The following is a 24850-nucleotide window of genomic DNA, read 5'->3' on the forward strand; positions in this document are numbered from 1 at the left end:
ACAGGGTTGACTACCTTACGAACCCGGAATGGACCTAGGTACTGAGGACTTAGTTTCCTGCCTGGGGTTTTTAACCGTATATATTTGGTTGAGAGGTACACCTGATCCCTTACTTGAAATGGTTTATGGGTAGCCCGCCTCTTATCGGCATAGGCTTTATATTCGTCCCTCGCTTTGGTTAGTGTGGCTTTTACTTGTGGCCACACTTTACTGATACGACTACTCCATTCATCAGGGGACACTTGTTCTTTGTTCTGATCGTCTAACTTAGGAATGGCCCTAAATTCTTTGCCGGAGATGACTTTGAAAGGTGTGGTACCTATATTACAGTGGACAGTATTATTATAGGCTATTTCCGCAAACGGCAGAAGGTCTGCCCAGTCGTTTTGCTGATACAACATGTAGCAATGTAAATAGCATTCCACCATGGCGTTAGCCCATTCTGCGGCCATTAGTACTTGGATGATAGGTGGTACTTAGTCCTTGAGAGGAGCCGATGGTTGTTAGAAACTTGCGCCAAAAGCGGGCGGTGAACTGAACGCCCCTATCCGAGATGATTCGCCGTGGGACCCCATGGAGACGGTAGACGTATTGGATGAACATCCTTGACAGCTTCCTAGCCAATGGCAAACCGTTACACGGAACGAAATGGGCCTGCTTAGAAAAGAGGTCGATTATGGTCCAGATGACAGTATTTCCATTACTATTAGGAAGGTTTAGTTTAGTTTAGTTTAGTTTATTTGATTTGTATACCGCCCTACTCCCGAAGGACTCAGGGCGGTGAACAGCCAACAATAAAATACATAAATACACAAAATTTAAAAACCCGATAAAATCAAATTAAACTTTTTGGCCCAGACAAATTAAAATACCCCAATAATTTAAAAACAGATTAAAATTTACATATTTAAAAAGGGAAGAGATCAGGCCAAGCCCGCTTGATGGAATAAAAAGGTCTTCACAGCACGGCGGAAGGAGCGCAGATCCGGGATCCTCCGTATCTCCGGGGGGAGCTCATTCCAGATGGTAGGTGCCCCCACAGAGAAGGCTCTCCCCCTAGGGGCCGCCAGTCGACACTGTTTGGCTGACGGCACCCGGAGGAGTCCCTCTCTATGAGAGCGTACTGGCCGGTGGGAGGCTATTGGTGGTAGTAGGCGGTCCCGTAAATAACCAGGCCCTAAGCCATGGAGTGCTTTAAAGGTGGTAACCAAAACCTTGAAGCGCACCCGGAAGACCACCGGGAGCCAGTGCAGCTCGCGCAGGAGAGGTGTTACATGGGAGCGCCATGTCGCTCCCATTACCACCCGCGCGGCCGCACTCTGCGCCAGTTGGAGCCTCCGGGTGCTCCTCAAGGGGAGCCCCATGTAGAGAGCATTACAATAGTCCAGGCGGGAGGTGACGAGGGCATGAGTGACTGTGCGTAACGAGTCCCGATCCAGAAAGGGACGCAACTGGTGAATCAGGCGGACCTGATAAAAAATCCTCCCGGTCACGGCCGTCAAGTGCTCTTCTAAAGACAGCCGTGAATCCAGGAGGACGCCCAAGTTGCGAGCCCTCTCCGTGGGGGCCAATGATTCGCCCCCAATAGTCAGTGATGGCATCAACTGGCTATATCGGGACGTCGGAAACCACAGCCACTCGGTCTTGGATGGGTTGAGCCTGAGCCTGTTCCTCCCCATCCAGATCCGTACGGCCTCCAGGCACCGGGACATCACTTCAAGGGCATCGTTGGGGTGATCCGGGGTGGAGATGTACAGCTGGGTGTCATCAGCGTACTGATGGTACTCCACCCCGAAACCACGGATGATCTCGCCCAGCGGCTTCACATAAATGTTGAACAGGAGAGGTGAGAGGACCGACCCTTGCGGCACCCCACATATGAGGGGCCTCGGGGTCGACCTCTGTCCCCCTGTCAACACAGACTGCGACCGGTCAGAGAGAAAGGAGGAGAACCACCACAACACAGTGCCTCCCACCCCTAACTCTACCACAAAGTCCATAGCAATCTCCTCCCAAGGTTCCCTAGGGTTAGCTACTGATTGCAAGAGTCCCAAGGGCTGTCCAGACTGGGGTTTCGTCATTGTGCACGTTGAACATTCTTTTACGTATTGTTTGACATCTTTCCATAGTTGTGGCCACCAGAATTGACATCTGGTTAAATGTAATGTCTTGAGGAGACCAAAATGACCGGCCAGTTTTGAGTCGTAACACTGCTCATCGTAAAGCCACGGGTACATAGATGCGAGATCCCATCCATGTGATCCCATCCCGGTGTGTTAATATTGATTTATGGGTATGAACCCAAGGGTCTTTGCCCATCTTGCGACATAGGTCCATTTGCCACAAGTGTTCTCTAGTATTTAAGCAGTCTTCGCTTAGGCCTTTTGGTATCATCGCTTGGACAACCTCCTCTCTTTTGCTTTGAAACTGAGGCATTCATGACAAAGCATCCGCCAGAAAGTTCTTCCCCCCCGGTACATACTTCAGGTCAAATTTGAAACGTTGGAAATATTGAGCCCAGCGTACCTGTTTTGGGGTCAACCTTTTTGGCGTTTGGAGGGCTTGTAAGTTCTTATGATCAGTCCACATCTCAAATTTGGTACCAATCTCCTCCAAGAGGTGTTGCCATGTAAGTAAGGCCCACCGGACTGCGAAGGCCTCTTTTTCCCAGATTGCCCAGCCTCTCTCGGCTGGGGTTAGCTTCCGGGAAGTATAAGCACAAGGGTGCAATGTTCCATTTTCCGCCTTTTGTAGCAACACAGCACCCACAGCTACGTCGCTGGCATCTGCTTGAATGATGAACAAGAGGTTTGGGTCAGGGTGTTTCAAAATAGGGCTCCAAGAGAACAGCATCTTTAGTTGTTCAAATGCTCGCTGACACTCAATCGTCCACTGCAACTTCTGGCCGGGTCTCGCCTTTCCACCAGTATGCTTGGTGCACAAGAGGTCTGTCAAAGGTAAAGCCACCTGTGTAAACTCTGGAATAAACTGTCTATAAAAGTTGGCAAAGCCAAGGAAGCTCTGTAGTTGTTTCCTTGTCAGAGGCGCTTGCCATTCTAAGACTGTTTTCACCTTACCTGGGTCCATTTCCACCCTGGCTTCCGAAATACGGTACCCTAAATAATCCAACTGTGTACGATGAAACTCACATTTCGATAATTTAACGAAGAGGTGTGGGGTTAACAATTTGCTCAGTACCTGTTAGACCAACTGGACGTGCTCTTCCATCGTTTTTGTGTATATTAAGATGTCATCAAGATACACTAGCACACCTCTATAAAGATGCTCATGCAACACCTTATTGATGACCTGCATGAAGACGGCAGGAGCGCCCTGTAGGCCAAATGGCATTACTTTGAATTTATAACTGCCTAATGGACAATTAAAGGTGGTTTTCCATTCATCACCATGTTTGATGCGCACACGGTAGTAGGCCTCACACAGGTCGAGTTTTGTAAAAATCCGTCCGGTGGACAATACGGCCAGGAGGTCTTTAATTAGGGGGAGAGGGTATAGATACTCAACGCACACCGCGTTCAATCCTCAAAAGTCTACGCAAAGACGTAACCCCCATCCTTCTTCCTAAACAGCACAGGTGCCGCCACCCGCGACCTGCTGGGCTCAATGAACCCTCTTGCGAGATTTTTGTCGATATACCGGCGCAACTCCTCCATTTCGGGTTGGGTCATAGCGTACATCCGGGATTTCGATAGTTTAGCCCCTAGGACCAGCTCGATTGCGCAATCTGTTGTTCGATGGGGTGGGAGAACCTCACTCTCCTTCTTGTCAAAAACCTGCCTTAAATCACTATACATGCTTGGGAATCCACAAGGTTCCTCCCCCTGTCCCCCAGCTCGCTCCGTCTGTTCCTTGGGTTCTGGCTCTGGGCCTATTATAAGCCGTAGTTTTCGATACCCCCCTTCCCACCATATGTGGGGCTTCCATTTGTCCAGCCACACCAGTCCCAGAATGAGGGGCTCAATCATATGTTCTATTACAATGAAGTGTAAGGTCTCTTTATGCTCCCCTATTTGCAATTCCACTAATTCGGTGATGAATTTAGATGCCTCCCCCCCAAGACAGAGCCATCCATTTGTTCGAACTTTATCAGAGTCCTTAAATTCACCGTGCGTAATCCCAGGTCATCAACAATCGCTCTGCTCATTAAGCACCTGGTGCAGCCAGAGTCTATTAATGCTCCCCAATGATATAACAAAGGAACGAATTGGTGCACTTACCATGGGATCATTCAGGTCGCTTTCCTCATCATCATTCACGGTGACGGAGCCTCCTTCCGGCACACTCGGACCAGCGGCCTCCTTTGGAGGCGAACATGGGCTGCTGCTTGGAGTTTGGGCAGCCAAACGGGATTGGTCCACTCCTGGTCGAGCCCGGCCCCTGGGTGTGCGACCCATTCCTGGTGTCTGTGCCTTGGCCTGAACAGGAGGTAAAGGACAATCAAGAGCCGGATGGCCTGGTTGGTCACATCGAAAGCAGCAGAACACGCCTCTGGCCGCTGACTCTGTGGAGCGAAGAGCTGGGCCACCCTGAACCCCTGACGGGGTTCGATCTCTCTACCTGTCATCGAGGTTGTGTAACATTCACCCCCTGAGGCCGGAACTCCTGCAAACCCACATCGAGGTCTACTGCAGCTCTAAACCATTCAGTTAGCCGGGGCAGTAGGCCCCTATAGACACAAGCTTGTCTAATGTCCTTATCCAATCCCAACTGGAAATGGTGCACCAACAGCCGCCCTGGCCAGGTTCGTAGCCGTCCAGCAAGAACCCGAAACTCCTTAATATAGTCTTTAACAGGCCGGCCTTTTTGCTTTAACGAGACCAACTCCCCCTCCACCACTTGGGTGTGAGTGTCATCTTCAAACCGGCTTCTTAAGGCTTCCAGAAATAACCCTACATCAACCAGCTCCCATGCATGGTCGCTATGGAGGTCAGCGACCCAGTTAGCAGCCTCCCCCGTTAGTACATTAGTTATAGCTACCACCATGGACCACTGGGAGGGATACAGGTGTCCGTAAAGATCGAGATAACTGAGCACCTGGCTCAAAAAAATAGAAACTCAATCTGCACTGCCATCAAAGGTGGTCTGAATGGGAGGGGACCCCCACACCTGCCATTGTGGCCAATTCCCTGGTACCCATAGGGGAACAGCTCCAGGCGGTGGCCGGGGTTCCTGCGTATCCCTCCCATTCCCTCTCCGTGAAGCCTCTTGTTGCCTGGCAGCATCATAACCAGCCCTTGCCGCATGGGGCCATCTTGCTCCACCCCTCTGAGGGCGTCCCCCCGATGGGGTTGTGGATGTTGTTGCCAGCGGCTCCCACGGCCGCGGTCAACTTCTCGCTAGTCGCAATTTCAGGCTGGCTAATTGGAAGCATGTGTCTGTGCTCCTGGACAGTCCTCCTCCCTGCCAGGATGCTGGAGCCTCCAATCTGGTCGCCCAGGGTTGCCAGGAAGGGGCGTCCTGTAAACTTGCTTCTCCAAACCTCTCCCGCAGAATGTCCAGGGTGGTGGACCCCAGTCCCGTGGAGTAACTCCACTCCCCATCATCCTCTTGCCAACTTTCTGTCGTATGTTGTTCACCAAGCTGGCTTGAACTGCTGAAAACATGACTCGCAGGCAAAGCACGAGGTTGTAAGCAGGGTTAATTCTCATTTCTCGGTGCAGTCACACACGAATGTTAAAGAAAACAGAAAGTCAGTGTTGGGGTTGGGCTCCTCCCCATGCCCCTTTATCCCTGTTTCAATTAGCCTGGGAGTGGCCATAGCCAATTGGCGTTACTTCCTGGTTCAGCCCTTCTTTTGCAGCGGCTGGGAACACCCCCCTCTCCAGTCGTCTTGCCCTATCCCGGCTGCGGGGTGACTGACCGCTTCTGATTCCGGACCTAACCCCTCCCCATCACTAATGTGCAAAGCTGCAGACAGCATAGACACCCCACCACCACCATGGTACAGTCATTGTGAACGTCGTTGTCTGGTAGGATCCCGTCCTTCATTGTAGGATCTGCGAAGATTCCCCCTCCCCATTTTATGTCGAGTTGACTTGACACTCGACAGCTTCACTGCAAATGATTTAGGAAACAATGACCAAAACACAAGAGGCGATAGCACATAATCATGAAGAAACGAAAACATATCATAAAGAAATTAAAACTGAAATTGGAGAAATGAAAGGAGACATTAAAAACATGAATGATAAAATAGGGAATATCCAACAAGCTATCATAGAAAACGAGCAGAGGATAAAAACAGTGGAAACAAAAATGGATCAAGTAGATCGTAAAATGGAGACAGTGGAGCAGAAGTGTATGCTAGTGAACAGAGAATTAGCAGAAAATCAATCACCTCCCTCGAGATGGAAAAGGCGTCTTATTATTTAAGATTTCAAAATATCACGGAAGAAAAGGAGGAAGACTTGGGAGAGAAAATGGCAGAGATTCTTGCAGAGACGGTACAGAAGGACAAACAAGAAGTAAGAAGAGATATAGACAAAGTATATAGAGTGCATACCAATTATGCACAAAGGCACAGATTAGCTAAAGAAATACACATAAGGTTCACTAAAAGAGCGATAAGGGATGAAATATATAAAAAAAACCCTAGGGAATAACCAATAACACACATGGGGAAAGAAATAATAACATTGAAACAAATACCATGAAAGATAAGAAACCAGAGAAGACAGTACCAGTTCCTAATAACTCAACTAGTAAGATATAAGGTCATGTTTAGGTGATTGGTGCCGGAAGGCATAGTGATAACATGGCAAGAAATTTTTTAAAAATAGATACACTGGAAAAAGCGCAGGAATTTTATGAACACCATTTCACACAGGAAGAGGAACAAGAAAATAGAGAAGAGCTGGAGAGTAGAAGCCAGAAAGAAAATCAAACAGAGGAAAAAGAGAGGGAGAGAGAAGGAAAAAGGACACAGGAAAGAGAACGAGCAGAAAGAGAAGGCGCAAGAGGGAGAGTACAAAGGGAGACAAGAAACACAAGAAAACAGATTAAGTTAAAAAAATGGAAGAGGAAATCAAATTGCTTTCTATAAACATAAATGGATTAAATGCACCAAGAAAAAAAATGCAATCCTTTGCTAAATTACAGAAATTAGATGTACATGTGATATGCTTATAAGAAGTGCATATTAAGAAAGAACATAGTAAATTACTGGAAAATACAAAAATAGGGAAACTTTATACAACCTTAGCACAAAAAAAGAAAAGAGGAATTGCAACATATGTTAAAGAAAGAATAAAATCAAAATTAATAAACTCAGATGAAGAGGGTAGAATTTTAATGATAGAGTTAGAAGTGAAGCAAAAACAAATATTACTCATGGCAATACATGCACCAAACAAAAACCAGCATGAATTCTTAAAAAAAATACACAATAAAATAATAGAAATGGAATATGAAAATTTATGCATAATTGGGGATTTTAATGCAATAGTGGATGTTAAAAAAGTCTATAAAAGCAATAAGAAAAATAAGAAGAAAAACGTATTACCAAAATCATTTTTTGAAATGATATCAGAACTTAATCTGCAGAAAGAGGCACAAGACAAGGCTGTCCACTATCACTGCTATTATACTATCATTAGAAATTTTGACCAGAATAATTCGAGAAGACAAACAAAGGGTTAGAAATTAAGAAAGAAAATTTTAAAGTACAGGCTTTTGCAGACGACCGTGTCCAATGGTGGGATTCAATTTTTTTAACAACCGGTTCGGTGGGCATGGCTTAGTTGGGGGTGTGGCTTGGTGGTCATGTGACTGGGTGGGTGTGGCTAGCTGGTCATGTGACTGGGTGGGTGTGGCTAGCTGGTCATGTGACTGAGTGGGCGTGGCTATGTACATAGGGACTACTCAGAGGGCTAAAAAAAGTCATTTCTGACTGATATTTGCACTTTTGACCAGTCATCGCACTTATGACCATCCTCACATTTATGCCCGTTGCGGCATTCTTAACAACTGTGTCAGTCATTTCACCACTACTTCTCTTCACCACGGTGACAAGATAGGGCGCAAAACGTAAAATGTGAGGACAGTCGTAAGTTCAAGGACTGTTCAAAAGTGCGAGGACTGGTCAAAAATAACTTTTTCAGTCCTCTGAATAGTCCATATGCACATAGGAACTACCCAGAGGGCTTAAAAAAGTGATTTCTGACAGGTCCTCACACTTTTGACCGGTCATCATTTATGCCATCATTTATCTTCTAGTCCAGAGATCTCCAACCTTGGCAACTTTAAGCCTGGCAGACTTCAACCACCCAGAATTCCCCAACCAGCTATGCTGGCTAGAGAATTCTGGGAGTTGAAGTCCACAAGTCTTAAAGCTGCCAAGTTTGAAGACCTCTGAGCTAGGGCTTTGGGCCAGCCTTTTGGGGAGGGGGTCCCATTTGGAGAGACCCCCTGCCTTGTCAGGGCGTTGATTAATCCCATGTTTGGCTCTGGGACAAATCACCCTGGTTAATTAGAGGATGGATCGTGGCTCCTCCTTGTTGCAATATTCTGAAAAAGAAACGCGAAGAAAAGTTCTCTAATAAAACTCATTTATTTGTTATAAAGAAAATAAAACACCTCACTAATTAAGAAAAGTTAATTGCTACATTTTGAAAGTAAATCTTGCCGGCTATTTCTCAGCCGGACTTTGCTGGCAAGAGAACAAAGGAAAGAGGTGTGAGAAGCAAGTGAAAGAATGCAGACATGCGTAGTAGAATACTGATAAGGAACTTGGCAAACTATAGTAAGTCTATTAGTCCAAAAATAATGAAGCTCAGCTGGGAAATAAAAAACGCAGTGACATTCCCCCTTCTTTGCCAGTTGAGCGAATATCAGTACATCATCAAATAAGGCACATCTTCTTATGCAGATACTCGTGTTGAGCTGCTGGAAGTGGTTTGTTGAGTATATCAGCAATTTGATCATGTGTAGATACATATTGCATTTTGACAAAACCTTTTTTCACTAAATGTTTTATGTTTTGATAACGGATGTCAATGTGTCTGGACCTAGAACCTATAAAATGTGATTCAGAAATATAAACCACCGATTTATTGTCTTCCATCACGGTGATCGGTCGGATCGGGTGTGTCCAGATATCTGTGACTAAAGCATCAAACCAAGTTAGAGAATTACATGCATCTGAAACACAAGCATATTCAGCTTCAGTAGATGAACAAGAAACAAAATTCTGTTTACGTACTTGCCAATAAACAGGACATCCATTTAAGAACATCATATAACCTGAAGTACTTTTACGTGATTTCTTATCACTTGCTCAATCAGAATCTGCATAACAACATAATTCTGCATAATCAGTATGTGTTGGTTCTAACAATAACTTCAAATGTTTGGTGTATTTTAGGTATCTCAATAATTTCTTAATACATGTCCAATGAAACTGTTTTGCCTTACCTACGTGTCGTGATAAGAGATTAACACTAAGTGCAATGTCGGGTCTGGTCCAACTACTAATGTACAATAGTGACCCAATGACTGAACGATAAAGTGTTTGATCCTCGAACTCAGGACTTTCTTCTTGTGTCAAGTTGTGAAAATCTGTTTGCATGGGTGTCTTTGTTGTGTTAGCATCCTTCATGTTGCAATGATGCAAAACTTGTTCAATTTTATCCTCTTGTGAAAGACTAAACCCCTTCTGTGTTTTTTCAATCTGAACACCTAAATAAGTGCTAATGTGACCTAATGATTTCAATGTGAAGTATCTCTGCAAAGTTTTGGCAAAAATTTCACTCATTTGCTTATTTGGACCAATATAAACAATATCATCAACATAAACAAGAACTATCTCATATGCATTGTTAGATCTTTTTGTGAACACGCACTCATCAGTTTCGGATTTAATAAAGCCCATTGAATTTAGTTTGTCAGTAAGACATAAAAACCACATTAAACCAGATTGTTTCAGGACTTCCGGCGGCGATCTCAGCGCGTTAGGGATGAAAGGGGCGATGCTCCGCTCCTGAGTCCCTAACAATACCGCATCTGGAGCTGAAACAGGCGCTATTGATCTCGTAGTGATCAATAGTTTAAAGGGGAACATCTTAGGACCTCGGAGGAGATCGCAACTTCTCCGAAGGTACAAGATAAAGCCCTTAATCCAGAGTGAGGAAAAACCAGCCTTACGGGGCTGGCCGGAGGCGCTGATAACTGTATAAGAGGGAAGCAAAGATTGAAAACTATAAGAGGTCATCAACAGAAGACTATTATCTAGAAAAACCCAAAAAACTACCTGATAGTAAGAAGCAGCGCTGGTGGAGGAGAAACCCGAAAAAAGAAAGAGGATAAGCGGCGACTGAAGATAGATCGGAACGGAGCCATTTTGAAAGCAAAGTGACAGCGCAAAAATCTGAACAACTGAGTGTACAGTGAGAGCGGAAGAGCGGAAGAAGGTAATTCCTATGAATACTGCGACGAGAATAGTGAATAATTTAAAAAGACTTGGATATTACTATTGGATTTTATAAGTGTGGACTGGATTGAGCGGAGAGAGTTGGATAAAAAATAAAATAAGAACGGACCGTGCAGCACCGGAGTGAGCGGAGAGAGCATGTGCAGTGTGGAGTGCCGGAGATCGGACGAGAGGAGAGGAACCTGGACGGATCTTTACAAACTGATCGTATTGGATTTTACTGATGTGGAGTTGCCAGAGTGGATTGAACTAGATAATTCGAGAAAGAAAAAGTTTGTGGGAGAGTGCGGAGAGTTGGGACAAACTCCGGTAAAATTGATTGGAGTGGATTTATACAAACTATCTTTTAGTGATACTTCTTGCGAAGATTAGGATACAAAACTGATACAAAGTGTGAGGGACTTTGATTATTTGACTACCAGAGACTGAACTGTTTGGATTGAACAATTTAAATATTGACTAATAGCTGATGAACCAGACGATAAGGACTTAAATAGAGGATATAACATTACACCCTTGGGACCGGATGTGGATTCTAATAATAGGAACACAGAGGACTATAGATTAAATTGGATGGTGGAATAATCAAAGTGAACAGGGCGATTCAGACTTTTGGAACCGTATTTGGTTGGAAGAAAGATAAGTTTACATAACACCAAGAAAGATAAAAGACTATAGTTAATGGACAATATATATATGCTTGGTACGATTTAAGTTTATTCTACTATATATCATAAGATACTAGACCCAGAAAATAATCTTTAATAACTTATTAGTTTTTCTCTTAAGCAGTTTGTCTAATTTGTCTATTCAAAATTAATCAAACAATTATTGCATATTATCTTTAATTATATTTAATCAATTTATTCATATACAGTAAATTAATTTAAATAATTAGATAGAACTATAATAATTAAACTGATATTGATACTATTTTAGAACTATTATAATAAAATACATTTTATTCTGTAAGTAATTGAAGAATAAGGTAATTAATGAATTGTTAGAAACTTACATTTTCCCCGTTGTTCCCCCCTTCTCTTGCTTCCCCCCCCTGCTTTCCTTTTTGCTCTTTTCCCAATATCGTATTATTAATTAGAAATATTCTGAAAAAACCTTGTAAAAATAATCCTGCATCCAGGTTATAAACACTATATGTGAGAATTTTATGAAATTGTGGGCAAAAATAATAAGCATAATAGATATGGCAACCTCTAACATACCAACTACTATTAAATCAACCAAGAAAATATCTCCAACCCAAACACTATTGGTGGCTTCCCCAGTTCAGCAGAAGACAGGGGAAACAACAGATAAAGAAAAGACTAACATAGGTATCCAAAACATCCAAGCTGCCCTTGCAATGATCCAGGAGGGAATGAAAAGGATGGAAGATAAGATGACCCTGAATCATGATGAAACCAAAAGGAACCATGAACAAATGCGATTGGATGTAGGGGAAATTAAAGATGAGATTAGAAATATAGATGAGAAAATAGAGAAAATTCAACAAAATATAACCGAAAACGAACAGAGAATCCATAAAGTTGAGGAAAAGGCGGAAGCCACAGCTACCAGGTTGGAACAGATGGAGAATCAACAAGCGACAAGGAGTCGAGACACAGAAGATGCATTGACATTTCTTGAAATGGAAAAGGCATCTTTCTACTTAAGATTTCAAAATATAGAAGAACAGAGAGATGAAGACTTGGGCGAAATTATGGTTGGAATCTTGGCAAAGGCGACACATAAAGATAAAGATGAAATAAGAGGTGGTATCGATGAAATTTACAGGGCCTTCACAAACTATGCCAGAAGAAACAAACTCCCTAAAGAAGTACACATCAGATTTACAAAAAAAACAATGAAAGAAGAAATATACCGAAAGATGAGAGAGGAGACAGTTATGTACAAAGGGAGGGAAGTTCTAACGCTAAAACAAGTACCGAGAAGGGCCAGGGATAGGAGAAGAGAATATAACTTCTTAACCTGACAGTTAAATAAACTCAAGATAAAATTTAGATGGCTTATACCAGAAGGAGTACTCATTTCTTGGGAAGGAAGAAAATTTAGAATCGACACCATAGAAAAAGCCCAGGACTTTGCAGATCAACATTTAGGATATGAAGGAGAACAGGAGAGCAGAGGAGGCAGAGAAGATTCAAACCCCAGTGACCAAGAAGAGCAACCAACAAACAAGGAGGACAAGGAACGGAAGAAGGGAAAGCTGGGGAAGGAGGAAATGACGGGGACTACACAAAGAGTCACAAGAAACACAACAAAACTTAAAATAACAGACAAATAAACAACACCAGGAATGGAAGAAGAACTAAAACTCATTTCTATAAATATAAATGGTCTAAACTCACCAAGTAAAAGACATCAGATATTCACTAAACTGCAAAAATTAGGAGCAGATATAATCACGTTACAAGAGGTACACATAAAAAAACAACAGAAAAAATTACTCGAAAATAAAAAATTAGGAGTAATGTACACATCCTTAGGCGACTGTAAAAAAAGGGGAGTGGTAATATATGTTAGAGACCATATAAGAACAAAGCCAATATATGTGGACAAAGAGGGTCGAGTCTTAATAATAGAAGTAAAACTGGAAACGAAAATAATACTATTAGTAGCCATCTACGCTCCAAATGGAAACCAAATAGATTTTTATAAAAAATTACACGATAAATTAAAAGAGTTGGATTATGAAAATATCTGCATTGTCGGAGATTTTAATGCAATTGTCAACACATGAGAAGACTACTATAGTAACAGGAAGAATAAGATCAAAAGGAAGACACTGCCACAAACATTCAAGAATTTGGTACAAGAAATGAGTCTACATGACACTTGGCGAGAATTAAATACTACAACCAAACAGTACACATACTTTTCTGGCCCACATCAATCGTGGTCAAGATTGGATATGGCTTGGATGACACCCCAACTAAGTAAAGAAACACACGACGTAGAAATTATGCCTAACATATGGGCCGACCACAACCCCATTAAAATAATTTGGAAAGGCTCCCGAAAACAAAAAAGATGGAAAATGGACACAAGTATTATAAAGGAAAAAGAGTATCTACAAATGATAGAAAAGGAGATTAAGATATTTTTCCAAATTAACACAAAGGACCAAACGTCGTTACAAAATTTATGGGACACGACGAAAGCATATATTAGGGGCTTAACCATTGCATACGTGGCAAAAAGAAAAAAAGAGAAACAAAGAATCAGGAATGACTTATTGGAAGAAATCAAGATAGAGGAAACTAAATTACAACAGCACCCTAATAATAAGATAGCACAGCAAAAACTTAATTTGGCTAAACACAAATTGAATTTGACTACAAAAGTTGATTTGGCACAAAAAATAAAAATGGCAAAACAGACCAACTTTGAACATGCAAACAAAACTGGACGCTGGTTAGCTCATAAATTAAAAAAGCAAACAGACAAAAGAATTATACACCACCTCCAGGACGAATCAGGAACTTTATTCCACACACACGTAGATAAGAAAAACATAGTCAAAACATTCTTTCAGAATCTCTATCGGCAGGAAGATGTCCCGGAAGACCAAATTCGAAAATATCTTAGTAAAGTGAATATTACACAATTCGAAGAAGAGCATAGAGAGACCCTGAACCGCCCCATAACAATGATTGAATTGACTGAAGCTCGCAAAAAACAAAAGAACAATAAAACTCCAGGACCAGATGGAATTCCTACTGAATTTTATAAACACTCCCAACAAGAAATAGACGAAATATTGCTACAAGTCTTCAACGCAGCATTATTGACAGCTGAAATCCCAAAATCATGGACAGAAACCATTATTACGTTAATACACAAAGAAGATTTAGATCTGACCCAAGTTAGAAATTACAGACCCATTTCATTACTCAATGTGGACTACAAACTATTCATGTCAATATTAGCGCAGAGACTTAAAACAATAATTCATAAATACATACATACAGACCAAAACGGCTTTATACCCAGGAGGCAGATTAAAAATAATTTGAGAACGATTATAGATATACTGGAATATTACGATAAGAAGATAGACAAGGAAATAGCTTTAATATCTCTTGATGCCCAGAAGGCCTTTGACAACTTAAATTGGTCCTTTCTTACAACACAACTTGAATTAATGAATTGCGGAGAGAAATTCCTTAAATTGATAAGAAAGATTTACTCCTGTCAAACAGCCAAAATTGCAATAAATGGTGACATGACACAAATTTTTGACATCCAGAAAGGAGTACGACAAGGTTGCCCCATGTCACCTCTATTATTTATAATCGCACTGGAAGTTTTATTAATGGAAATCAGGAAGGAGGAAGACGTAGAAGGCCTTAAGATCCGGGGAGAGGAGTATAAATTACTTGCCTTTGCAGACGATGTGATTTTCATACTGGAAAACCCAATACGATCTGGAACCAGGTTGATGACAATGATAGAGGAATACAGGGAAGTTGCGGGCCTCAAAATAAATAAGCAGAAGACAAAAGTATTGACGAAAAATATGACCCAAACACAGCAGTTGAAATTAGAACAAGAATTAGGACTTCAAATAGTAAAGAAAATAAAATACCTAGGTATTTGGTTGACAGCAAAAGCAACTACAATCAAAGAAGATAATTATACCAAATTGTTAAAACAAATCAAAAAAGACTTGGAAATTTGGAGTAGATTACAACTCTCATTGATGGGCAGAATTGCCTCAATAAAAATGAATATATTACCAAGAGCACTATATTTATATCAAGTGATACCAATACACCCCGGAAGAGATTTCTTTAAGAACCTCAACAAAACAACAATGAATTACATATGGCAGGGAAAGAAGGCCAGAATTAAAATCAAAGCCCTACAGGATTCACGAGACAAAGGAGGCCTAGCAATACCAGATTGGGAACTCTACTACAAGGCATCAGGATTGACCTGGATTAAAGAATGGATGGAACTGGACAACAAAAGAACTTTATATTTAGAAGGCTTTGACTTAATAAGAGGATGGCACGCTTTCCTATGGGACGGATCGGATAAACGACACATGTACTTCCAACGTCATATAATTCGAGCTTCATTATTCAAGATCTGGCAGGATATTAAGAGAACTCACTATACTAAAATACCAAAATGGTGGTCCCCGATGGAAGCAGTGATATACCCGAACACTCTCGAAATAGGAAAAATGATGCGGTACCAAGACTTATTGAATCATGAAGGCGAACTTATCTCAAGACAGCAACTCCAAAACTCCGGCATAAATATCGATTGGTGGCCCTATACTCAAATACACTCAAGACACATAGCAGATAAAAAGCAATATGGAATCTTGAATAATTTGAACGAATTGGACAAGATTTTACAAGGCCCAGAACAAAAGATGATAACCAAATTATATAATTACTTTCTTAGATATAAATTATTGGAAGAAACAGTAAAAGAAAATATGATAAGGTGGGCCAGGGACATAGGGCACAACATTCAATTGGCAAACTGAGAGAAATTGTGGAAACAGAACATCAAAATGACAAGAGCCATACCCTACAAAGAAAACCTCATAAAAATGTTTTACAGATGGCACTTAGCACCAGCCAGATTAGCCAAAATATACCCGAACGCCTCCCCACACTGTTGGAAGTGCAAAACAAAAAAGGGGACATACTACCATGCCTGGTGGAAATGTACAAAGGCCCAACAATATTGGAAGGACATAAAGGAAATTATTGAAGAAATAATAAATCAACAAGTAGAAAACACTCCAGAATTTTTTTTATTTGGAATGATAACAACACAACACAACACAACAAAGAGACAAAATACCTCATCATACACATTTTGACAGCAGCACGGTTACTGTTCGCGCAAAATTGGAAATCAGACCAACTCCCAACCAAAGACAAACTAATCTCAAAGATAACAGAATGTGCCGAAATGGATAGACTGACACTAGAACTCTAGGATAAAGAAGAAAGTGAATTCTATCTTGTGTGGCACCAGTGGTATCAATGGCTGGAAAAGAAAATCAGTACAAATATAGATGAAAGAGAATAGGGTAGAAAAATTAAAATCGGAAATGAATAAAGAGGAGATGCAAGATTATTTCTAATTTAAAACACCTGAATTGACAATGTATCATTTATATATTAACTTATAAAGCAATATATATTCTGATGATGATCAAAACATATATGTAAAGTATGGTGTGGGTAGGTTGGTGGTGGGAATTTGTTTGTCTTTGTAATGTCTTTGTATTTTTTGTATTGTCTTTATATCTTTTTTTAAAATTCAATAAAAAAAATAAATAAAATAAACCAGATTGTTTCAGACCATAAAGACTTTTGTTTAAAAACCAGGTATCCCCTTCTTGCTGTCGGAATCCTGGAGGACTTTTCACATAATCTCTTCATCTAGGTCTGCATGTAGATAAGCCGTGTCAACATTAAACTGGAAAACTTCTAAACCAAGGATAGTTGCAGTTGCTAAAGCAATTTTTACACTCTCAGTTCTGACTGTCGGTGAGTAAGTATTTGTGTAGTCCTCAGGATAATGTTGAGCGAAACCCTGAGCTACAAGTCTGGCTTTGTACAGTGACTCACCATTTGGTTTCTTTTTGATTCTATAGACCCATCGAGTGCCAATGACCTTTTTGTTTGCTGGAGGTTTTGCAGGTGTAAATACTTTAAGTTTCTTTAAACTGTCCATTTCAACCTGCATTGCATCATAACATTTGTCTTGCTCTGAATCAGGGAGCTACTTGATTTGTGTGAAATTATCAGGTGGAAGTGTAACATTGCAAATCAAAGGCAAGGGTGCTTTTGTCAGTTGCCAAGAATATCGTTGTAGAGGGATTCCTTTTGTGGCCCTCTTGGAACATCTCGGAACAACTGTCCAATCTTCTTCTGGTTCGTCCTCGTCCTCACTTTCGTCGCTAGCATCAGCATCTGTGGCTTGCGAAGACGGAACATCGGGTTGAGAAGAATCAGTGGAATCTTGATCATCAATCTGCATGGCATCAGCAGTATTATCTCTGGGAAAATAAACTCCAGGATCATTGGAATGAATCCTGGACCAGTCAATATCTTCCTCAAAATTAGCAGATTGGGAAATCACAATTGCATGTTTAGAGTCAATAAATCTGCTCCATTTTGAGTTATCATCAATACCCATAAATCTCAGTCTCTTTGCTGCTGGACTTCCTTTTCTTCTTTGAGCTAAGGGAATGTTCACCATAGCATATGAACCAAAAATATGGATGTTTTTAAGATTGGGCTTGTAGCCATACAACATGAAGAAAGGAGTCTGATTTATTACACTGCTCCAAGTACGGTTGACAATGTAATTTGCGTACTTGATAGCTTCACCCCAGTATATCATATCAAGGTTGGCGTCTTCTAGGAGACAACGCATCATGGTTTGCAGTACCTCTCCATTGTGAGCCGATGTGTCAGGGGCCGAAGTCTGATGAATAATTCCATTCTTATGCATCCAGTCCTGGAAACGCTGAGACATGAACTCGGCACTACGATCACTCTGAATTCTGGCGATGCGAACTTGGTGTTGGGTAGAAACAAGGGTTGCAAAGTCTTTAAAGATCTGAAAAGTCTCTGATTTTTCTTTCATAGGATATACATATCCATATCTAGAGTAATTATCAACAATTGTTAGAAAATATTTTCTACCACCAAATGATGGCGGGAAAGGACCAACTATGTCAATGTGAACCAAATCAAAAATGCGTGTTGACAGGCGTGTAGAGTGTTTGGGAATGGCTGCTGCTTTGGATTTGGCCTTTTTGCAGACAGCACAATCCAAAAACACCTTACACCCCTTTAGATCCAAACCTTTTGCGAACTCCAGCATCTTCCTAAGAACACAGAAACTGGCATGCCCCAATCTTCTATGCCATTTATGGATACACCTGGAATGCAAAGGTTTACCTGTTAGTGAATTCTCAACGTTAACATTTTTATGCGGAACCTCAGGCTTGCTCTGAGCAACCTGTTTACCAATTTTCTTTTTGTTGGCTTTAGGAGCCTTAGGGGTAGCAACAGGATCTCTCTCTGGAGCATCTCTATCTGGGCCTGTGCCTTCCCTTTTTGGAGTTTGTATACTTGCCTGTGTTTGTGTTTTAGGCTTTGGCTTTAAGTAATAAACACCACCAATTAATATGGTTCCAGCAACAATATCTCCATCTTTAACTATGTAACTTGCATTTTCAAGGTGGTGAACCTGGAATTTTAACATTCTAGACAAGTGACTCTGACTAAGCAAATTACTGGTTGCTGTTGGTATGTAATAAACATCAGGAATGAATGCATCGAGCTCTTCAACATAAACAGTTCCTTTTCCTTTGACCTGACAAGGATGATTGGAAAAAGAATAAAGTTCACATAGTTCTGGTTCAGGCTCGTGCATTTCTGTAAAAAGTTCCTTTCTGTAGGTAACGTGCAATGCTGCACCACTGTCCAAAGTCCACAGAAGTTGTCTGTCATACTCTGGTTGAGGTTGTGGATCATTGGTTAAAGCCAATGTGGCGAGTGGAGTTTGTGGATCACGCCGGGGACCACGACGACCTTGTCTTCCGCCTCTGCCTCTGCCTCTGGAATCTGTTCCTCTGGGCTGGTACGTGACGGGAGCTGGAACTCGTTGGGGACAATCCCGGGTGGCATGTCCCACACAATCGCAGGTGTAGCATCTTGGCATCCTTGGAGTGTAGGTCCTTCCTCAGAAGGGGTGCCTAGCTGGAGCTCTTGATGCGGGTGGTCCTCTCAAATGTGGCGTGGCCAACATGAATGCCTCTTCTTCAATTAAAAGTCTACAGACATTGTCCACTGTGCATTGAGCAATAGGGACTTGGTTAATTTTTGTAACAGCATCTTTCCATTCATAATTCAAAGAGTTAATGATGATGCTGATCATTTGAATATCTTCAATGTTATGGCCTCTTTCTCTCAATTCTGTTCTCAATCCTTTCAGTTTGGTCAAGTGTCCTCCAATTTGTTCACCGGGTTTCAATCTCGAACTGTGGAGTTCAGACATGAGTAAACATGAAGATTCAATTGAGACAGGCCTGTAGCAATTTTCCAATTCAGCCCAAATTTGTCGGGCTGTTGTATTTGGTGGAAAAGTGACCTGCAGTTCAGTATCCATGGACATCAATAATGTTGTACGAGCTCTTATCTCTAGATCTCATATTGCAAAATTCCAAGGTGGTCCAAGAGGGTTAAAAACCATGCAGTGGGTACCTTCTCTAAGAAGCAATAGTGTAATCTCACTGACCCAGGCTTTGTAATTGTGTCCTGACATTTTTAGTTTTGACTCACCAGTTAGTGGAGAGACGGAAAATGCCTGGTAAGGAGCCTGCATTTGGTACGCTGGCTGTGCTGGCAGAAATGCCTGTGGTATTTGCTGTGCCTGTTGTGGACCTAAAAATGGTCTTGGTTGTGCCATTGGAGGTGGGCCAGGAGGTGGCCCTATTTGCACTTGTGGCTGGGGCACATATGCAGGCATTTGTAGCTGCTGTGGCTGATGCACTGGAATCTGCTGTATTCCAGTTGCCATTTGTGCTTGATCTGCAATATTGGCATGACCTGCTGGAGATGCAGTCATTTGCCTTTGCTGCACTAAGTTTGGCTGTGTTCCATCTAAAAAGACATCAACACCACCAGGGGGTGTTTGAGTTTGAGCCCGTGGAGACACTTGTGGCATTTCAGCTTGAATCTCTGAGTGAGTTAGAGACAGGTTTGCCAGGGTCTGCTGTAGTAATTTAAAATGTTCATCTAAGCTCCTTTCTCTTTCAGCTTCCTGTAGTAAATTTCTTTCGCCAGCAGATGGTGCTGCACCTTTAGCTTCGGGCAGCCCAGTTACAAGGAATGATTGTGTGGCAGGTTTATATGTAACTTGATCAGGGAGACTTTCATGTGACGTATGCAGTGCCCTCTGTCTTAATTGGCCTGACACAGGATCCACCAGGGAGAGTGTCTTTGGCTCCGAGGAAGAAGACAATATGGCACTTTTTGAAAATCTTAAGTTATCTCCCTTATCTTGCTCAAGCATAGATATAGCCATTTTTGCCTGGGATAGCTCCTGTTCCTAGAGTTTTATACGGTCACAATAGGCTTTCATAGCCAGCTCATCCAGGGTGAGCTTCGAGCTTCGAGGAGAATAATGAATTGTTTCTCTCTCTGCGTGGAAGTAATTTTACTCAGCAGTTTGTTTTGGCCTTGCACCGAACGTTACAAATTCAGAAGGTTCTGGGGAGACAGGTTGAGAGCTGGCATAATTAGAAGGGGGAGTTACTGACCTCAGTCGTAGTGCTTCGCCTTCAAAAACAGCTTCTGTCTTATCTCCCTCCATTTCTGTTCCCACGGCTTCTAGTTCCAGGCGTGTGGCTGAAGTAAGGGGCTGGAAATCTGAAAAACTCCTTTCTGCCACCTTCTCAGCAAAATACATTTTGTATTTGTTTTTCTTCTGTTTCGGCATCTTAGCAAAGATAATTAGCGTACCTCAGTAGCTAAAAACTAATTGCCTATGCGCTCTTATCAGAAATAACAAAACAAGGAAAAAGCCATAAATGAACCGTCCGAGCTACCAGATGTCAGGGCGTTGATTAATCCCATGTTTGGCTCTGGGACAAATCACCCTGGTTAATTAGAGGATGGATCGTGGCTCCTCCTTGTTGCAATATTCTGAAAAAGAAATGCGAAGAAAAGTTCTCTAATAAAACTCATTTATTTGTTATAAAGAAAATAAAACACCTCACTAACTAAGAAAAGTTAATTGCTACATTTTGAAAGTAAATCTTGCCGGCTATTTCTCAGCCGGACCTTGCTGGCAAGAGAACAAAGGAAAGAGGTGTGAGAAGCAAGTGAAAGAATGCGGTCATGCGTAGTAGAATACTGATAAGGAACTTGGCAAACTACAGTAAGTCTATTAGTCCAAAAATAATGAAGCTCAGCTGGGAAATAAAAAACGCAGTGACATGCCTCTCAGGAAGCATCAGGCCCAGGCAGAGAAAGTTGCCAAGGTTGGAGATCTCTGGACTAGAAGACCTCCAAAGGTCCCTTCCAACTCTGTAATTCTGGTATTGGCAAGCAAGCACAGTTAAGCTACTTAAATCCTCCAGAGCCTTAGAAGATGGTAAAGCAAAGCCCCCCCCCACCCCAGCTTTCCACCCAGAGCCTTTTCCTCTCTTCCTAAGGCTGAATCTCCCTAGTTTTGGAGGAACTTCAGTTGCAACACTACAGCGTGATCTAGATTGGGATATACATTGATGTAGTGCAACTTCAGGATTGCCCCCTCTTTCTGCGCTGAGGCAGCAGCACACAATTGGGGGGACTGAGCCAGCCTAACTTGGCTCAAATCAGCAGCCCAAGCACGAGTTCTGGCTTCTCGCAGATCGGCGGGCCTGGCTCTCTCTGCAGATTTGCTGCCTCGCTTCAATCAATCAATCCAGCCCTACTTTCTCCCTGCCTCCACGGTGGAGCCAACTCCGACATCGCTTCGGCATCCCTCAGTGTTGCCCCTTACCAGGCAAGGGAATGCCATCGCGCCCTGAGAGAGCTGCAGCGAAGCCCAAGGACTGCCCCGATTGTTGCTGCCAGAGGGATTCAGTTTGCCCACTCCTCCGACCGCTTTAGTAACAGCATTCCTGCCTTAAAGGGGAAGATGGTGTGGAAATGGAAAAAAACAACAATTCTCCGCTGACACAAAAGGGGCCAACTCGGAAGCGGCCACTTTAAATTGGTCAGAGCCAGCGGGAAATTAATTCCCTCTCGGTTTCTGGAATAGGAAGGAAGGAAGGAAAGGGAGACATTTCTCAGGAAATAGCTGGTGGAAGTTCTTGGACTTAAGTTGAAATGTTTGAGAATGTTGGCTAAAAGCCTGATTGCTGAAATGAGTTTATGACAGAGCTGTGCCCATAAGAGAGTAAATCAGAAGAGGGGCTGCTTATTATATATAAAACAGAGGTCTTCAAACTTGGCAGCTTTTAGACTTGTGGACTTCAACTCCCAGAATTCTTCAGAATTCCCCAGAATGGGCTAGGTGGGAGTTGAAATCCACAGGTTGTAAAAGAGCCACACTTGCCCACCCCTGGGTTAGGGTAGGCTGATCCCATGCGGGTGTGAGGCGGGGCAGGGCGAGGGGTGGATGAGCCAGCAATTTAACAAACAGTTCGGTGTGCTGCGAGGCCAGTAAATTACAAAAAAAACACCGAACCATTTGGGTGGCATGCTATTCTCTGGGAAGAGAAATACAAAGTTCACAAGTACTTCCAGAAGCACTTCATCAGATGGACTCTCTTGGAAGTTTGGATCAAGATTAAGCAATGTACTTATATGGAAGTTCCGAATTGGATATCAACTCTGGAGATGTTTACACACCCAAATTTCATTAAGGCAGGAAGAGTTATTAAATATAAAGATTTGTTAAATGAGAGGGGAGAGTTGAAACCTAGGAAAAATTTAAAAGAGGAAGGAATTGAACTTGAATGGGGGGCATATCTCCAAGTAAAATCAAAATATATGAAGGATAAAAAAGATTGGGGCATAAAAACAGAGTTAACAGAATTTGACAAAATTTTAATAAGAACAGAGGAGAAGGCAATAAGGAAAATGTATCATTATCTATTGGAACAAGATATGTTAGAAGAACAGGTAAAAGAAACAACGTTAATTTGGAGCAAATATTTCAGCTATAGTATTGATCTAGATAAGTGGCAGGATCTTTGGGAGAGAAACATCAAAATTACCTTCGCTACTACATACAAAGAAAATTTATACAAGATGTTTTATAGGTGGCATCTCCCATCCACAAGATTAGCAAAAATAAGCAAAAAACATTCATCAACGTGTTGGAAGTGTGAGGTAGTGCCAGGGACCTTTTATCACATGTGATGGGAATGCCCAAAAGCTGAAAAATTCTGGCACCAGATAAAACAATGGATAGAGGAGATACTAATGCAAAATATAGAAGCAAAACCAGAATTCTTTTTTCTGGATATTATTGAGGGTAAATACAATAAGAGCACAATTTACCTAATGTTACACATTCTAACAGCAGCAAGATTAGCTTTTGCACAAAAATGGAAAAATAAAGAGACTCCCACAGAAGAAGTGTTAACTAAAATATTATTTTGTGCGGAAATGGACAGTCTGACCTCAGAATTTAAAAATAAGGATGAATCAGAGTATTATGAAATCTGGAACAAATTTTATTATTGGCTGGAAAGGAGGAGAAATGCTGGGATATAGGACCATTGATGAGTAAAATGTTTGGAAGTTTTTATGCTAATTTGTTATGATAGATACGACTGAATTAGATATTGAAATAATCTATATGGATGAAAGAATATACATATTTGAAATGTGATATTAAATATGGACTATAAAATATTTGGAACAATAATATCAGAAAGAATTAAAAGAATCTTGAACGAACGCATCCACACAGACCAAAATGGCTTTTTACCAGGACGACAGATAAAAAATAATATGAGGATTATAATGAATACACTAGAATATTGTGAAGCACACCCTGATAAACAGGCTGCACTGATTTTCCTAGATACCCAAAAAGCATTTGAGAATTTAAATTGGAATTTCTTTTTTTCAAAAACAAGTTTTATTGGTCCCCCCCCCCACACACACACACATTTACCCACATCTTTTTTGAACAGAGCATTGGCCATATCTTATCTTATACAATCAATCAAATTCAAATACATTTTACTCAATTACAGTTTTTGCCAAAATCTCCCCCCCCTTTTTTATGATGTCTCAATATTTCCATGCTTTTCTACATAAACAACATCTTCATTTGCCCTTAAATTCTAATTACTGCTATTTATTCATATTTGTTCTCTTTTATTCTTTAAACAATTCATTCTTTATCTTAGTATCTTTATATTTGTTCAGGATTGCCTTTCTTCCATTTCATCATTTTTATTGTACAGCAATAAAACCTACCACCTCTCTCTTTTCTTTCCTTCTTACTTTCTCTTCCCCTCCTCTTCTTCTCCTCCCTACTTCCCCTTCCTTTCTCCTTCTCCTCTCTTCCTACCCCTCTTACCCTCACTCCTACTCTAACTTCCCTTCCCTTCCTTCCTCCCTTCTCTTTCTTCCCTCTCTCCTTCCTTCTCTCTTCCATCTCTCTTCTCCTTCCTTCATCCCTCTCTGTTGCTGTATTCATTTTCAATTTTATATTTTCCACTATGGAGTCCAGGCAAACCCAATCTTTCTTTCATTTATCAAAGTATATTTCTCGAAATTTCCCCTCATCTTTTTAATTATCAGCAGTATATTTCATCTTATTCCATTTTTTTCTTTTAAATCTTTACTCAAACAATCTTCCAACCCTTAGACTTTTGACTTTTAA

General features: G+C 41.6%; 1 pseudogene; it reads right to left on the reverse strand.

Annotated features, from left to right (window-relative positions):
- Positions 1-432: 432 nt before the first annotated feature.
- LOC139320700 (uncharacterized) lies at positions 433-22021 on the reverse strand (annotated as a pseudogene).
- Between the last annotated feature and the right edge of the window lie 2829 nt (positions 22022-24850).

This window comes from Pituophis catenifer, unplaced genomic scaffold (assembly GCF_029215685.1).
Source record: "Pituophis catenifer annectens isolate HBS135680 unplaced genomic scaffold, rPitCat1.0.hap2 SCAF_8, whole genome shotgun sequence".
Classification (NCBI taxonomy): Eukaryota; Metazoa; Chordata; class Lepidosauria; order Squamata; family Colubridae; genus Pituophis; species Pituophis catenifer.